At 37.3% G+C, this 16,759-nt stretch overlaps 2 pseudogenes; both read right to left on the reverse strand.

Moving 5' to 3' along the window:
* Positions 1-3,040: 3,040 nt before the first annotated feature.
* LOC147792687 (GDSL esterase/lipase At2g30310 pseudogene) lies at positions 3,041-4,336 on the reverse strand (annotated as a pseudogene).
* A 10,838-nt stretch (positions 4,337-15,174) lies between these two features.
* LOC147792688 (GDSL esterase/lipase At2g30310 pseudogene) lies at positions 15,175-16,470 on the reverse strand (annotated as a pseudogene).
* Between the last annotated feature and the right edge of the window lie 289 nt (positions 16,471-16,759).

The following is a 16,759-nucleotide window of genomic DNA, read 5'->3' on the forward strand; positions in this document are numbered from 1 at the left end:
ATCACATTCATGGCATGCGGAGTTCTCATTACAATCCTGACATGTCAATCAAGCTCATGCATACAGGGTAGCAAGTCATGACATAAACATGACATACATAAACATGACATACGTAGCATTTCACAGCAAGAAACATATAACCTAGCATACATCAACAACACACATGGTGCATGCAAGGGCCACAGTGCACCACCATCGTACATACATAACTAACACCAACAGTAAGGTTACTTACCTCTTGGCCTTGGCCGAAGTTACTCGTGATAATCTAACGTCCACGTCTAACTACCTCCTATAACACCACAATATACACTTAGCGTCCTTTCATGAGGAAACCCAACCAAACCTTATGTCTAACTATAAAGGTAAGCTCCTATCATGATCTTTGTTTAATAATTAAGAGTTGCACTGACCTCAGATGCCTAAAATAAGGGCAGGAATGACTCCAGAAGGGTCGAAAACCTAGGAATCAGTATATTTTTCTTATACCAAGCCGTTAAGCCGAGCCGTCGAGCCAAGCCAAGCCGTGGAGCTGAAACACTGAGCCGACAAGCCGAGAAGGTCCCTGGTGGCGCACAACTCCTGGATGCAGGCTGGTATTGTTGGTCTCGGAGTGGAATGGATACGTGGCCCAAAGTCAGTGTCTGACGCGGTCTGCAAGGCGCGGGCCGCAACAGTGGGCCGCACGTTGGCTGAGCGAGGTCACGGGTACCCGAAGAACCCGACCCATAACCCGCTGCTTTGTCTTCCTCACCCAAGAATCCCGATGAACCCTAATCGTAGAGTTCGACTGCCATTGCCGATGAGACCACTGCCTTCTATTCGTCCTTGGCGGTAAGTCTGTCCCGCTTGTTACGAAGTACCCTGGCGTCGGTTTGCTCCTACCTAAGGACTCCCAGAAGTCTGAAGTCTCGCGACGTTTTCGATTCCTCGCCTAAACCTTTTAGCTCCTCCCTCACAGGTACGACAGTGACTCAAAAGGAAAAGACGGCTGCTAAGGTACCTAGGGTTTAATATGGGGACTCAAGGGATTAATACGCCCTTGTTGGCAAGGCATGCCTCACCGAAAATCTCGCGATTTCAGACGAGATTTAAGGTTTTTTTTTTCCTTTTTGAAACCCTTATCGTTACACCTCATGCATTATGTGTGCTCATGCATTTGGGGGAATACCCCTATTACATCACGAGGGTACGGACGCGTACATCCAATGGCAGGACAACAATCGTTATGTTTTGAATAGCGCTGTCGTGACGGTTACTAGTTCTAACGAGTGTCCGGCCTAAGGAGCTCCCAAAGTATGCTCGCCTGACAAGAAAGGTGGCCCAGCGGTGTGCAAACTGATTGGTGAGTCCATACTCCCACGTATGGGCTGTGTGTAGAGTATATGGTACACGTCTAATTTACCCGTTAGGACAGTACCGTAGGAAAATAGATTGAAAGGATAGGTCCCGTCATTGCATTCGCATGTTCTTGCATTTAACCCCAATAATAGGGTCACTTATCGAGTATTTCTTTAAATACTCAAGCCATGTGCTACTACATTTTTCAGGCTAAGGCAAGACATTCCTGTACGGCTGACAAAGACATCGCAACTCGAGACCATGGCACATGCATAGGATAGTGGTATTTATTTTCTTAGACTTGGGCTAGAATAGGATGTTTTTAACTTAAATGTTTATTTATTTTATTTGATCTTTTGTTGTGTCGTTTTTTTTAAGATGTTTTCGAAACACGTAAGTCCATGGCTGTGATTTAAGATAAGGGTTACGTTTTATGGGATTTAAATGAAGTATTTCCACATTCAATGTTTATGATATGTATATAGTAGGAACCTTAAATTAAGTAGAAAATTTTGGGTCGTTACATTCCTAGTGCTCTCAAACTAAGAAAGACTCAAAGAGTCAAAACAACAGAATAACCTAGAGCCCGCTTTAAGCTACCCATTTTTCGTGATATTACGATTTATTTTCTGTTTTCCAAATTAATCTTTTTTAAACTCTTTAAATCAATTAATAGTATGTAACGGGGCTAAAGCCCATAAAATATCCTGTAGTGACTTCGAGCTGTTATAAATAGTATCTGAGCAAGACATAATAGATATTATCTCCAAAGCTGTTATAAATGGTATGTGAGCCAAACATAACGGACATTATCAACTAACAGACTAATACCTCCTAGCCGTGGACTTGGAGAAGAATATTACAACTACATTAAAAAAAAACGTCCAAAACATAACACATGGTTTTGTCATATTGAATGAATATAATTTAGAGATAATTGACATGTACCTTCAACTAAGAGATTTGAATCTCAAATCCATTCCCGAGCCAACCCAACCCAAAAATTTTATGGTTCAGTATTGTTGGGTTCGGTATTTAATAAGAAATGTTTAAATTTAAAATTAATTTTTCTTTTAAAAAATATATTAAGAAATTCACATTATCATGTTAGTTGAACAATACGGTGAATTATGATTATTTTATTTATAAAATATTTTTTAGATCACGCATTTAATATCCTCCTACCATATGATAATTTGTAATACATAATGATTTTTATATACCATCAAATCTATATATGGTTAATAATGATTTGTATTGTAAGTACAGTTTCTAATTTAAATTGAAATGTACAATAGTTCAATACCATAGATATTTCTTTTTTATATTAAAAAAGAATATGTCGTTCTGCCTCTAAATATTTATTATATTTATTATTTGGTACGTATACAATTCTTTTTTTTTTTTTCATTGTAGGATCGAATGTAAAAATCTTTTATTATACCTTTATAAGTTGCTTAAGAGTATTTGTCATTCTGAAATAAATAAATAAAAATAAAACGAGATTTTGCTTGGAAATACACTATTTGTGTCCATTTGATCGTGATAAATACATTTACAGACTATAGGCTTCGTTGTTAACTAGAGAAAGAAAAAAAAAAGTATTACGAAAGTAGTCTAGACAAGTTTCATTTTAAAATCGGCTAACACTGAAGCCTTAGAGTTAGAACCCGAAACTATTCAATTTTGATTTAGGTGATTAAAGAAATTGCTTGAGAAATAATTCAGTCATGAATTTGTAAGCTGCTTCGGTCGGATGGACGCTATCCCAAAACAGGTATTTTGATGAATCTTCACATGTTGGGGTTAATGCATTACATAGAGGCGCTACTTCTGCCAATCCAGTTCCACAACAACCTGTGTTCGTATGCTCAAAACCTGTGCGACCAAAAGCCCCAGGCAAAACTTAGTTGAAAATGATTCTTAGAACTCGATTTCTCTAAAATATGTACGACCTTAGATCATATAAGTTGATAAAGGTTTCTATTTTGATGGGCACCGACTTACCATACTTGTGAGGATTATTGACCATGTCGATGAGAGCGGTGTAAATGTCAGCGTACAATATTGTGCTTCCATGTAGTTGCGATTGTAGATTGCCCAACAACTTTGAAAGCTTCTGATTATAGGATATGGAGTCCGAGTTTTGATCTTCCAAACATATTCGCTTTAGAGGAGGTTGAAACGATATAGTCTCTTGAATGGGAAGACAACCAATAGGAGGGAGGCCAGCAACCACTATATTGCGACATCCAAGCTCGTAAATTTCCTGTTTAGTATGTTAGAGTTCATAAGCTTATGTGAATGAATTTGGATTATAAATATTGATGAGGTTTAATAGTGTGCATATGGTTTAATTTACCTCGATGAAGCTTTGTAGTCTATCTTGGATGAAATCTTGGTAACCGCTAATATTGTATTGTAGTTTCCTTACCGGAAGGTCGTAGAAATTTTTGGTAAAGTCATTAGTTCCTGCACTAAGAATAACTAAAGCACTACCAATAATCTTCTTACTTTCATCTACACCTACAATCTCGGTAAGTCTTTGAATATAATTCTTGAACATATCAACTTGCATCATCATAGGAATAACTTTGTATGTCATAGTAGTTAGATCATCAAACCCTGAGCCGGCTGATGCAAAACTAACTCCCGTTCTCACGTCATCATTTGACAATTTTGGATCCAAAAATGGAGGAACAAGCTCCTTTATGCCCAACCTAGAAGCCACCATGTCCGGAATGAGTTTTCCATTACTGAACCTTCCAGTAGCAATATGACTGGGAAAATCTTTGCCATAAGGAGAGTAATTAGCCTTTATAATGGTGGGAATGAAGTTGTTATTTCCCGTATCTACCGTAGAATCACCGAAAATAAGAATGGAAGGAAAAGATCCAAATTTTTTTAGATCAGAAGCACTGCACAATTTGCTCGTACATAATGACCAAACTATGTGGAGCGATAGAGCAGCAATGAGATAATTCACTTGTGCCATTGCCGGTGTTATTCAAGTCGTTTTTGATATCATCTTTGTCGATTGGTGTACGTATTAATAGGGTTTGAAAGATAATAAAAGTAAGCTCTTTATGGTTTCAACATGGAGTTATTTAGTTGTGAGCAATTTAAGGCCATTGAATGCTATATAGTTTGAAATGGTTCATTCAGTTTATTTGACCTTTATTTTTTATATAAAAAAAAATATAGTTTATTTGTTAATTTATATAGTTGAGATCAAGGTACCTACGACAACTACAAGAGTCGATGATAGAGAAGTTATTGAGTATCAAACTGAAAGGGGTATCAACTATAGACGGTAAGGTCGTTAATCTCAAAATATAATATACAACAATCAATGAGATGCTATGACTAGCATGTAGCAGATTCAGTTAGACGAAGAAATCAAATGCATCAAGGTGGACAAGAAGGTGTTTTGGGTTCGGGTAAAATGAAATTTGTATTTTTTAAAGCGAATACTAATATTTTCTTTTTTACACATAGCTTCGTCCAAATGCAAAAGACGTGTAGAACAAATCATATCGGCATTAATATGACTTGAAAAGAAATAAAATGACTCATTGCATTTTCTTGGGTTATAGTCCCCCTAGTAAAAGGTTTTGTTGTCTTGATCCAACCACCACTAGGCTATATATCACCGGTCACATTCAATTCGATGAAGCTCATTTTTCTGTTGTCCCTAGGTCTCTTTCCTCTTTTCATATTTCAAATTTCTTGGAGCCGCGTCTTTTACCATATTGATCACCTACCCCTTCTTCACTGCACATTTCTCCATCTAGCTCATCTCCATGTGATATTTGTTATGACCTTGTGGATTAGTATGTGCAAATTGATACTTCTCTTGCAGGTTCCTCTTTGTCACCCTCGGCTTATGATTCGCCCCCTATTGAACTTGCTACTGATTCTTCATCTTCTTTGGGTTTTGATCCTACGATCACACGAGCAAAAGTTTATATTTTCAAAACTCGTCATCCAACAATTTGGACTTCTTTTTGCTCTTCTTGCATACATTGAGCCAAGAAAATTCATATCTACTGCTAAGAATTGTGTTTGGATTGCTGCCATGGATGAGAAAATTCGAGCTTTACAATAAACGACACTTAGATTTTTGTTCTTCGCCCGCGCAACACGTGGGCTCTAAATGGGTGTTTAACACTAACTATTTGCTCGATGAATCTATTGAGCATTTCAAGACTCGTCTTGTTGCCAAAAGTTATACTTAGTTTTTTGTCTCAAATACACTCACACTTTCACCCCTGTTGTTAAAGCTACTACTATCGGCGGTCGTTGTGATGCCCTTAACCCTTCTTACCCGATTTAACCTTTCTATAACACCGAGGTTACGAAGGTACAAGCCTTCTTAGAAAAAGGAAAAGAAAAGAGGGGCTAGGATTTTTGAAAGAGGAAGCTGAAAAGTGAGATTCAAACTCAAATTTGCGGAGTTCAGGACGGTTTTTGGTCGAGAATCCTTCACGGAAGTGGCTCAAAACATGATTCTTCATAGGTCTAAACTTTTGAACTACCGAAATCGATTAATAATTGAGGAAGAACCCAAGATATGATTTATGAATTTAAGGATAGTATTTATGTTTAAATTATGACTTTTAGGTGATTGTTTATCATACCGACCAAATCTTGTGAAGAGATCCCAAAGAGAAAATGCTTGAATCCAAAAATGGTAAGAATTAAGAAACACCCTTATTTTGAATTTTGAATGAGATTATTTTTTCCACCCTTGATTAAATTGCATGTTTGATTTCGCTGTTAGAAGATGTTTAAACCTTATTTTAACTCTGTTTTCACCCTATTTGCACTATTTATGAATATTGAAGTTAATGACAAATTTTAAAGTTAAAACCAACTTTAGATATTTTTTGCTTGAACAATTCATGATATACCCAGAGTAATAGGATTATTTTAAAAGAAAAATAGGTCCATTACAATGGATGTTAATGGGACTATATGGTGGCAGCTACTTTGTGGTGGGCGTGGTGGTGGTGAGGGCTTGGGGCACCTTCTTTGTGGTGGGCGTGGTGGGCGTGGTGGGCATGGTGGGCATGGTCGGGGTGGTGGGGGTGGTGGGCGTGGTGGGCATGGTGGGCATGGTCGGGGTGGTGGGGGTGGTGGGGGTGGCTTGGAGCAGCTACATGATGGTGGCCGTGGTGGTGGTGGTGAGGGCTTGATGCAGCTACTTGGTGGTGACTGCCATGATGAGTTGGTGCAACAACAGGGTTGCCATGAGATTCAACAGATTCGATGACATTGAACTTGGACTGCGTAGGCAGGTGGTGGTGATGAGGGCTTGGAGCAGCCACATGATGGTGGCCATGGTGGTGGTGGTGGTGAGGGCTTGGAGCAGCTACATGGTGGTGGCCATGGCGGTGGTGGTGAGGGCTTGATGCACCGTGACTATCATGATGAGTTGGTGCAACAACAGGGTTGCCATGAGATTCGGCAGATTCGATGACATTGATCTTGGACTGCGCAGGCGCATGGTGGTGATGGTGGTGGTGGCGGCGATGATGATGATGATGCGGGCCTGGAGCGGCTGCTTTGTGGTGGCTGTCGTGGTGAGTTGGTGCAGGAGCTAGGCTTTCATGAGATTCAGTAGCTTCAAACACATTGAAACTACAATAGAAAAGAAACAAAAGCACACAAACACTTGTTTTAAGAGAAGCCATTTGAATATGATATGAACTTCCAAGCTTGAAGTGTCATATATAGATATATATATATATATATAAAGGTTGATAATGAATTGAAAAACATTCTAAATTGAGAGTATACTATATAATTAAGTAAAAGTTGAATAGTCTTGTCTAGAAGATCGTGTCAGTCAATTTAACTCGATTTTCATCTATATTTGGATTTTAAAATAAAGAACCAAACTCACGTTCCACATATGAATTCAACAAATTTCTTAATTAAAGTTTTATATTTAATTTAAAATGTCAGTTTAAGAATTTGATTCGGGAATGTTTTGGTCCAACAAATTAAATAGAAAAATATTAAGAACCAAAGGTGGAAAGAGAAAAGGTTGTGTGGAATAATCTTTGATTTCTCTATTTTTTTTCTAATAAAATAATAATGTATAGACTTAAAGATCCATAATAAAATTTTAAAACAATATAGTAATCAACAAGGAAAAATGACTAAAATATGGAAGAGAATATGCACGACTAAAGTACGAGTGAGACAATATGGATGAGTATGTTATGCATGATTTAAGAAATTACCAATATGTCCCTATGATGAGATTTGTGATGAATGTTGTTTTATATGCTTTCCACTGATTTCAATCGTGTTAGAAAGGATGATGGGCTATTGCGATATGTGCTTTAGGTGATTGATGGATGGTATCTCCCCGTTGAACTTGTTTGCTTGTATGTGAGCATGATACACTAGGTGTTAGCTTCAGGTGTTGGATTGTGTGTTCTCACTGTGGAGTGTGTTTATCTGCATAGAGCTAGGGCGTTAGAGTTAGGTTGGCTAGACGATGACCTAGGTTAGGTTGTTTTCAGTAGACTGAGCACTTTAGGGTCGTGAGTGTCGGTAGAGGTTCTAGTTCCTTGTAATAGCCAAAAAAAAAAAAAAAAAAAGAAAAAAAAAAGAAAAAAAAAAAGTCATAAATAATGAAATAAATAAAGAAACGAGGAAGAAGGGGTAGAATAACTTGAAACCAGGGATCCATTAGAAATTTGTAATACATGCTAACAAAATTAGAAGGCAATCCAGTAAATCGTGATAAAAAAAAATGAAGATTCAGTAATTACAAACCACAAACTAAATATTAGAGAGAATTATAAATATAGAGAGCAGTAAAGTTTTTTTTTTTAATACAACAGTAACCAAGTAAAATAAGATTTTTAATAAAAATATAATTATAGATATATAATATTTAAAAAAATAATATAATTATATATAATTATATATATCTATATATTTTGTTGGGTTTTATGTCCTAAAACTCATAGTTTTTAAACAAAAATATATTCTATTTTCAATAAAGTTATTATTGATGTTTATTCAGTAAAAATTGTTATTGAATAAAGTGAACTTTACGATCATTAATCTAAATCCAATAAACTAAGAACACTCTGGCTATAGTATGATTACTTGAACTATATGTAGAGACATAAGAGTGGATCAAGTTCAAGTATATAGTCAAAATGATCTATAGTATAAGGATAAGGTTGAGTACCTTATTCTGGGGACACTATGGATGCGGCCCACTTTTGTATATGATATAAACAAGGTGATCACTAAATTGTGCATGTGGAGACATGTGAGTGGGGGCGTCCTATGCAATGAGTATTGCATAAGATCGGACCATGAAGAAAACCACTCTCACTTTATAAAGTCGTTTACTGTTGAGACTGATTTTCTTTTCATTCGATAACCTAGGTAACTCGGTTTTAATCCTGAGCTAACCATGAACTCCTGTTTATTCGGAATTATTCTTAGATTTGCATGGGTGAGAGTGGCTCTAGTTCGCCGACTCAACAGGCCTCCCATTTCAGGGGTAAGACTGGGTGAATGGCTGGGGACGTGGGGTGCAAGACGAAATTTGCTCCTACCCACTTTTAGGGATAGAAGAAAGGTAGTTCCCTTAAGCACTGACTCTAGGTCTTGAACAAGGGGCCCCACCCTCTCATTGGCCTGAGAGGGATCGGTTTACTGGTTGGACCACAAACCAATTGTTCATTAGAGGATCAGTGAGACATAAGGAACAAGAAGTAACTTCAGGGGTAAAACGGTAAATTGACCCAGTTCTAGTTACGAACAACCTGTGAAGGATCGACTTACTAATCATGGTTATATCAGATGGACAGAAATATATCTATAGTGAGGGGAGTGCAACTACTAGGCTATAGTGGAGTGTCCTAGTAGTTAACGAATGTTGGTTAACCAGGTTAATGAGTTTAATCGGTTAATCTTGGATCGTTGGAGCCCATGATCTATAGGTCCATTAGGTCCCTCTGCTAGCTCATATCGGACTAAACCATAGAACAGTGTGACGAGTGAGTTCGAAGTGTTCGAATTCAAATTAGGGAATATGCGTTACATATATACGATATATTTAACCGCAATTTTTGTTTTATTTACGAATTAAACGAAAAGAGAGAATCTGAGATATTTAAATAAGATTTAAATATCTTAATCAATTATGTGTCGGAATTGATTGGGATTGGCATTTGAATTAATATTAAATATTAATTAAATAGTTTAATTAATCCTTTAATGTTACTTTAATTTGAAATTCATTATTCAAATTAATTGTTGAATTAAAATGAAGAATGTCAAAATGTTGACTTTCATCTAATGGAAAAATCCATGTTAGTGGAATTTTGAGGTGTCAAAATTTGGTTTAACCAAACTTGCATGTTTGCCAAATAAACCCCACAAGTATGAGTGGAATTTTGAGTGTCAAAATTTGGTTAACTCAAACATGCATGCTTGCCACATAATCCCAAACATTTGAGTGGAATTTTAAGTGTCAAAATTTGGTGATCTAAGTTTGCATGAACATGCAAACTTGACTTTAAATAGAGTGATCATGATACTTGGAAGGGATTCTTCATCTTGATGAAAAACCTTGAGATAAACCTCTCACAAACACTCTCTTTCACATATACAAAATCCCTCCCAAGTTTAGTCACTCACCGGATTCCACAGTCCCGTTCTAAGGCCGGAGGATAGTGGAGAAGACACTAGTGGTGGTTCGAAACCGGTTCGTGAGGCAAAAGGAGTTTGAACTACAAAAGGTTAGTATTTAAACTCATTAAGTTTTAATACTTATGAACATGCTAGTTATTTACAATAATTGATGTTCTAAAAGTGCCTAAGATCCAAATTGCTTCCACATGTGTTATATTAACACCATCATATATAACATTTCAAGACTTTTAACAATGGACAAGGTAAATTAGAGAAATAATTTTATAGAGTTCAAATTTGAAACTGATGTCATGGGCTCACATAAGTTGACTTGGATTTCAAAGGACAGAATCGTACTTTCATTAAGGATATATTCGTGACAACAACTTAAGCTAACCAGGTAATGACATTACTATCGACATGGTTATATTTGATGTTGACACGTGCCTGTGGTTCTGCACGTTTCATATATACTGATATGTGCGAATATTTGTGAATCGGTATGCTTATATTATGTTTATGTGATGTTATAATATGTGTATTGTATGATAATAATTATGGTACGATGTGTTCAAGGATATGTTTGAGATAGGATACAGAAGGATGCACAAAACGAAATGTAACCATAGAAGTAAGATACGTTTATGAAACGTTAAGGCTAGGTTACATACCAGAGTGCTATGGATAGGGGAGATTGATGAAACAATATGGTTAGGATATGGATAGAAAGGGATATGTTTGTGATCGACTGATAGAACGATAGTGTTAGGATACGTTCTTGTGATGATATGACTAAGGTACGTTCACGTAACAATATGACTGTTATAGGTATAAGAACGTTAAGGCTATGATAAGTTAGGGAACGATATGACCACGAATTGTTTACAATATGACATGTTTACGATACGATACATTGTGATGTGATATGTTATGTTTAGATTGTTTTGTGTGACCATTGAGGTAATTGTGTATGAATTGCATGTTATGAAATGACATGTTAAAAGCATGGAGCGTTATCTTATGTTTTCTAAATTGTATGTATACAGCATGTTATGAATATGATATCACGATAAATGAAATTAAATGTAACACCGTTAGGATTATGTATGATACGTAGACCGAAAAATGAGAAATGATATGTTAAGCATGAAAGATGATAGCGGGGTTATATTCATTAATGATAAAAGTAGAAATATTGGAGACCTCGTGTAACACACCTAATGTTCTCTAACCTAATTAGCGACGTTACCTTGCACTCGTATGACAAAAGTACGAAAATTTATGTAAGACAACATCAATAGCGACGTCATGTTCATTATTATAAGTAGTTCATATATGGGGAAAACAATAGCGACAACCTAACTAAGAAATAAATCAACATGTAACTAGGAGAAAGAATTGCAATTTAACTATCATTAGAAAGAGTCCAAACAAGACGCCTACGACACTACAAGCCCTCCCTAAGACTTCCATGGCCTTCGCAGCGTTCACCGTCAGCCGTACAGGGGGGCCTTGCCCTTACCTGAAAATATGGGTAGCACGTGGCTTGTTTATTATATAAAATATCCAATAAGTCGCCTTACTATTGGGGTTAAGCATACAACATACATTTAGAACACATGTCGGTCGCATACAAAACACATACATAAGCACAAGTACCAAAAGAAAGAAAACGTGAGGCGGACCTTTCTTCCATTCCTTTCCATGGCCTTAGGCCCTTGCTTTGTCTGGGCAGGGTGGATGCATGGTAGCTCCCCACGCATGGCCCCCGTACGTAATCGTGGACCCACCAGGCGAGTTCGCATGCGAACTCCCTGGGCCTGGCTTAGTCAGGTACGTATGACATACAATACCGGAAGTCACGGAAAAGGAGGGTCTGCATGATATCATAGCGAGCATAATATCGAACGTACGCATCCGTACCATCATTAACATAACCGGGAAGTAACCTCATGTACATAGCACATAGCTTGCATGAGGTCCCTAAGGTTTACCTCCATGACATTATACATACAAAAGTTTCATCCCCTCCCCTTACCTCTATGGCATTATACATACAAAAGTTTCATCCCCTCACCGCAATACATAGCATAACTGGGTTAAACATTGAGGAAGAATATCGTAGCACATTAGTCATCACATTCATGGCATGCGGAGTTCTCATTACAATCGTGACATGTCAATCAAGCTCATGCATACAGGGTAGCAAGTCATGACATAAACATGACATACGTAGCATTTCACAGCAAGAAACATATAACCTAGCATACATCAACAACACACATGGTGCATGCAAGGGCCACAGTGCACCACCATCGTACATACATAACTAACACCAACAGTAAGGTTACTTACCTCTTGGCCTTGGCCGAAGTTACTCGTGATAATCTAACGTCCACGTCTAACTACCTCCTATAACACCACAATATACACTTAGCGTCCTTTCATGAGGAAACCCAACCAAACCTTATGTCTAACTATAAAGGTAAGCTCCTATCATGATCTTTGTTTAATAATTAAGAGTTGCACTGACCTCAGATGCCTAAAATAAGGGCAGGAATGACTCCAGAAGGGTCGAAAACCTAGGAATCGGTATATTTTTCTTATACCAAGCCGTTAAGCCGAGCCGTCGAGCCAAGCCAAGCCGTGGAGCTGAAACACTGAGCCGACAAGCCGAGAAGGTCCCTGGTGGCGCACAACTCCTGGATGCAGGCTGGTATTGTTGGTCTCGGAGTGGAATGGATACGTGGCCCAAAGTCAGTGTCTGACGCGGTCTGCAAGGCGCGGGCCGCAACAGTGGGCCGCACGTTGGCTGAGCGAGGTCACGGGTACCCGAAGAACCCGACCCATAACCCGCTGCTTTGTCTTCCTCACCCAAGAATCCCGATGAACCCTAATCGTAGAGTTCGACTGCCATTGCCGATGAGACCACTGCCTTCTATTCGTCCTTGGCGGTAAGTCTGTCCCGCTTGTTACGAAGTACCCTGGCGTCGGTTTGCTCCTACCTAAGGACTCCCAGAAGTCTGAAGTCTCGCGACGTTTTCGATTCCTCGCCTAAACCTTTTAGCTCCTCCCTCACAGGTACGACAGTGACTCAAAAGGAAAAGACGGCTGCTAAGGTACCTAGGGTTTAATATGGGGACTCAAGGGATTAATACGCCCTTGTTGGCAAGGCATGCCTCACCGAAAATCTCGCGATTTCAGACGAGATTTAAGGTTTTTTTTTTCCTTTTTGAAACCCTTATCGTTACACCTCATGCATTATGTGTGCTCATGCATTTGGGGGAATACCCCTATTACATCACGAGGGTACGGACGCGTACATCCAATGGCAGGACAACAATCGTTATGTTTTGAATAGCGCTGTCGTGACGGTTACTAGTTCTAACGAGTGTCCGGCCTAAGGAGCTCCCAAAGTATGCTCGCCTGACAAGAAAGGTGGCCCAGCGGTGTGCAAACTGATTGGTGAGTCCATACTCCCACGTATGGGCTGTGTGTAGAGTATATGGTACACGTCTAATTTACCCGTTAGGACAGTACCGTAGGAAAATAGATTGAAAGGATAGGTCCCGTCATTGCATTCGCATGTTCTTGCATTTAACCCCAATAATAGGGTCACTTATCGAGTATTTCTTTAAATACTCAAGCCATGTGCTACTACATTTTTCAGGCTAAGGCAAGACATTCCTGTACGGCTGACAAAGACATCGCAACTCGAGACCATGGCACATGCATAGGATAGTGGTATTTATTTTCTTAGACTTGGGCTAGAATAGGATGTTTTTAACTTAAATGTTTATTTATTTTATTTGATCTTTTGTTGTGTCGTTTTTTTTAAGATGTTTTCGAAACACGTAAGTCCATGGCTGTGATTTAAGATAAGGGTTACGTTTTATGGGATTTAAATGAAGTATTTCCACATTCAATGTTTATGATATGTATATAGTAGGAACCTTAAATTAAGTAGAAAATTTTGGGTCGTTACATTCCTAGTGCTCTCAAACTAAGAAAGACTCAAAGAGTCAAAACAACAGAATAACCTAGAGCCCGCTTTAAGCTACCCATTTTTCGTGATATTACGATTTATTTTCTGTTTTCCAAATTAATCTTTTTTAAACTCTTTAAATCAATTAATAGTATGTAACGGGGCTAAAGCCCATAAAATATCCTGTAGTGACTTCGAGCTGTTATAAATAGTATCTGAGCAAGACATAATAGATATTATCTCCAAAGCTGTTATAAATGGTATGTGAGCCAAACATAACGGACATTATCAACTAACAGACTAATACCTCCTAGCCGTGGACTTGGAGAAGAATATTACAACTACATTAAAAAAAAACGTCCAAAACATAACACATGGTTTTGTCATATTGAATGAATATAATTTAGAGATAATTGACATGTACCTTCAACTAAGAGATTTGAATCTCAAATCCATTCCCGAGCCAACCCAACCCAAAAATTTTATGGTTCAGTATTGTTGGGTTCGGTATTTAATAAGAAATGTTTAAATTTAAAATTAATTTTTCTTTTAAAAAATATATTAAGAAATTCACATTATCATGTTAGTTGAACAATACGGTGAATTATGATTATTTTATTTATAAAATATTTTTTAGATCACGCATTTAATATCCTCCTACCATATGATAATTTGTAATACATAATGATTTTTATATACCATCAAATCTATATATGGTTAATAATGATTTGTATTGTAAGTACAGTTTCTAATTTAAATTGAAATGTACAATAGTTCAATACCATAGATATTTCTTTTTTATATTAAAAAAGAATATGTCGTTCTGCCTCTAAATATTTATTATATTTATTATTTGGTACGTATACAATTCTTTTTTTTTTTTTCATTGTAGGATCGAATGTAAAAATCTTTTATTATACCTTTATAAGTTGCTTAAGAGTATTTGTCATTCTGAAATAAATAAATAAAAATAAAACGAGATTTTGCTTGGAAATACACTATTTGTGTCCATTTGATCGTGATAAATACATTTACAGACTATAGGCTTCGTTGTTAACTAGAGAAAGAAAAAAAAAAGTATTACGAAAGTAGTCTAGACAAGTTTCATTTTAAAATCGGCTAACACTGAAGCCTTAGAGTTAGAACCCGAAACTATTCAATTTTGATTTAGGTGATTAAAGAAATTGCTTGAGAAATAATTCAGTCATGAATTTGTAAGCTGCTTCGGTCGGATGGACGCTATCCCAAAACAGGTATTTTGATGAATCTTCACATGTTGGGGTTAATGCATTACATAGAGGCGCTACTTCTGCCAATCCAGTTCCACAACAACCTGTGTTCGTATGCTCAAAACCTGTGCGACCAAAAGCCCCAGGCAAAACTTAGTTGAAAATGATTCTTAGAACTCGATTTCTCTAAAATATGTACGACCTTAGATCATATAAGTTGATAAAGGTTTCTATTTTGATGGGCACCGACTTACCATACTTGTGAGGATTATTGACCATGTCGATGAGAGCGGTGTAAATGTCAGCGTACAATATTGTGCTTCCATGTAGTTGCGATTGTAGATTGCCCAACAACTTTGAAAGCTTCTGATTATAGGATATGGAGTCCGAGTTTTGATCTTCCAAACATATTCGCTTTAGAGGAGGTTGAAACGATATAGTCTCTTGAATGGGAAGACAACCAATAGGAGGGAGGCCAGCAACCACTATATTGCGACATCCAAGCTCGTAAATTTCCTGTTTAGTATGTTAGAGTTCATAAGCTTATGTGAATGAATTTGGATTATAAATATTGATGAGGTTTAATAGTGTGCATATGGTTTAATTTACCTCGATGAAGCTTTGTAGTCTATCTTGGATGAAATCTTGGTAACCGCTAATATTGTATTGTAGTTTCCTTACCGGAAGGTCGTAGAAATTTTTGGTAAAGTCATTAGTTCCTGCACTAAGAATAACTAAAGCACTACCAATAATCTTCTTACTTTCATCTACACCTACAATCTCGGTAAGTCTTTGAATATAATTCTTGAACATATCAACTTGCATCATCATAGGAATAACTTTGTATGTCATAGTAGTTAGATCATCAAACCCTGAGCCGGCTGATGCAAAACTAACTCCCGTTCTCACGTCATCATTTGACAATTTTGGATCCAAAAATGGAGGAACAAGCTCCTTTATGCCCAACCTAGAAGCCACCATGTCCGGAATGAGTTTTCCATTACTGAACCTTCCAGTAGCAATATGACTGGGAAAATCTTTGCCATAAGGAGAGTAATTAGCCTTTATAATGGTGGGAATGAAGTTGTTATTTCCCGTATCTACCGTAGAATCACCGAAAATAAGAATGGAAGGAAAAGATCCAAATTTTTTTAGATCAGAAGCACTGCACAATTTGCTCGTACATAATGACCAAACTATGTGGAGCGATAGAGCAGCAATGAGATAATTCACTTGTGCCATTGCCGGTGTTATTCAAGTCGTTTTTGATATCATCTTTGTCGATTGGTGTACGTATTAATAGGGTTTGAAAGATAATAAAAGTAAGCTCTTTATGGTTTCAACATGGAGTTATTTAGTTGTGAGCAATTTAAGGCCATTGAATGCTATATAGTTTGAAATGGTTCATTCAGTATATTTGTCCTTTATTTTTTCTATAAAAAAAAATACAGTTTATTTGTTAATTTATATAGTTGAGATCAAGGTACCTACGACAACTACAAGAGTCGATGATAGAGAAGTTATTGAGTAT

The sequence above is a fragment of the Cucurbita pepo genome, chromosome 5 (genome assembly GCF_057944985.1).
Source record: "Cucurbita pepo subsp. pepo isolate OVF chromosome 5, ASM5794498v1, whole genome shotgun sequence".
In the NCBI taxonomy this organism is placed as follows: domain Eukaryota; kingdom Viridiplantae; phylum Streptophyta; class Magnoliopsida; order Cucurbitales; family Cucurbitaceae; genus Cucurbita; species Cucurbita pepo.